Source organism: Poecilia formosa, unplaced genomic scaffold (assembly GCF_000485575.1).
Source record: "Poecilia formosa unplaced genomic scaffold, Poecilia_formosa-5.1.2 Scaffold1247, whole genome shotgun sequence".
Classification (NCBI taxonomy): Eukaryota; Metazoa; Chordata; class Actinopteri; order Cyprinodontiformes; family Poeciliidae; genus Poecilia; species Poecilia formosa.
The window spans coordinates 1,017-3,104 of NW_006801186.1; the positions used below are offsets into that span (position 1 = coordinate 1,017).

Below are 2,088 nucleotides of genomic sequence, written 5' to 3' on the forward strand. Positions count from 1 at the left end.
CAAGTCCATGGTGTGAAAGTCAAAGTCAAGTCCAAGTCTTTGAGCATTTTTTTCAGTTCAAGTCTCAAGTCTTGATTTTAATGACTCGAGTCCAAGTCATGTGACTCAAGTCCCCATCTCTGCAGTCCAGAAATGTGCAGTTCTAGGCACAGCCAAGATACTGCGCAGAAGCCTCAAGCTCCCAGGCCAAGGAGCTTGAGGGTCCTGGTAGAGGATCCATGCTCAGAGGATAAGAGAAAGAGACCACCCACGGAGGGTGAGAGGAACTGGGAAAGGCCTGGAAGGTGAAGACCACAGTGGTGCCTGTGGTCATCGGGGCCCTCAGGGGAGTCACCCCCAAACTGGAGCAGTGGCTAAAACAGATCCCAGGAACAACATCAGACATCTCAGTCCAGAAATGTGCAGTTCTAGGCACAGCCAAGATACTGCGCAGAACCCTCAAGCTCCCAGGCCTCTGGTAGAGGACCCGAGCTGAGATTATTTTTTTAAATCATAATTTCTAGGCACAGCCGAGGTGTTGAGGAGATCCATTTTGGTGGCCTTGGGATCGCATCTCTGCTTTTTCGGATGATGTGGTTCTGTTGGCTTCATCAGATCGTGATCTGCAGCCCTCGCTGAAGCAGTTCGCAGCCGGGATGAGGCTCAGTGCCTCCAAATCCGAGGCCATGGTCTTGAGCCGGAAAAGGGTAGCGTGCCTTCTCCGGGTCAGGGGGGTCGTCCTGCCTCAAGTGGAGGAGTTTAAGTATCTGGGGATCTTGTTCACAACTGAGGGAAGAATGGAGCGGGAGATTGACAGGCGGATTGGGGCAGCGTCTGCCATGAAGCGGGCGCTGTACCGGTCCGTCGTGGTGAAGAGAGAGCTGAGTGAAAAAGCGAAGCTCTCAATTTACCAGTCGATCTAGATTCCCACCCTCATCTATGGTCATGAGCTTTGGGTCATGACCGAAAGAACGAGATCACGGATACAAGCGGCCGAAATGGGTTTCCTCTGCAGGGTGGCTGGGTTCTCCCTTAGAGATAGAGTGAGAAGCTTGGTCATCCAGGAGGGACGACCAGGATGGCATCCAGGAGGCATCCAGGATGCCTCCTGGATGCCTACCTGGTGAGGTGTTCCAGGCACGTCCCACCGGGAGGAGGCCTCGGGGAAGACCCAGCACACGCTGGAGGGACTGTCTCTCGGCTGGCCTGGGAATGCCTTGTGGTTCCCCCGGAGGAGCTGGAAGAAGTGGCTGGGGAGAGGGAAGTCTGGGCCTCCCTTCTGAAGCTGCTGCCCCTGCAACCCGACACCGGATAAGCGGCAGAAAATGGATGGATAGATGGATGGATGGCTCTGAGGAGGTTAAATAATGCAAAGAGTCAAAATAAAACCTCTCAACATTGCCAAAAAAATTCAAGTATAAAACTTTACATTCAAAGGCAAGTACAGGTTTGATTACAATTAACAATCCTGAGTTACTGAATGAAAACTTCCTGATAGCATGGCGTCTAGCTGATTATTGCTAGTTCTGAGTGGCTGTTTCTGACTGAGTGGAGTAATTACATAATTATGCAGAACAGGGAGGAGGCAGAGAAGATCGAGACCATCTGTCTCATGTTAGGACAGTGAAAGTTTTAATACGTATGTAAAATTAATTTTTTTTTAAGTTAGATGCTACAGCTTTAAACAAAGGTTCGGTGTGAGAGTCACTACCAGGTGGAACAGAAGCAGAGCTCCGTCTGTGAAATATTACTACCTGTAGCGCGTAGCAGCGGTTCAACAGCGAGAGCAGAACCAGCGTCTTACATCGCAGCTCGAAGACTTAAATAATTTTGCGGGTTATTTGTTTAGCTTTCTGACCGTCATGCTAATCCGGGTGAGTGTTTGTAGCTGTGCGCTGCTTTACCTGCTATCTGATCCTCCGTATGTCTTTTTTACTGCAGTGAGCCTCGATATAGCCAAACTCCGTCAACTATGGCACTGTTTTTATGCCATATTAGATTCCTCGTGTTGATGCATTTTGACGTGCTTCACCACACGTGCTTTAATTTTCCGCTGCAACACACAAACTTCCCCATTCACTCAGTGCGTTATAGTTACACATCGCTTAG

General features: G+C 49.7%; 1 long non-coding RNA gene across 1 annotated transcript in view; it reads right to left on the reverse strand.

Annotated features, from left to right (window-relative positions):
* Nucleotides 1-1,969: 1,969 nt before the first annotated feature.
* LOC107835217 (uncharacterized) overlaps nt 1,970-2,088 on the reverse strand; it is a 13,574-nt gene continuing 13,455 nt past the window's right edge. The window contains exon 2 of the long non-coding RNA XR_001661043.1: nt 1,970-2,083. This is a non-coding gene — a long non-coding RNA (uncharacterized LOC107835217). The remainder of the gene's footprint in view (nt 2,084-2,088) is intronic.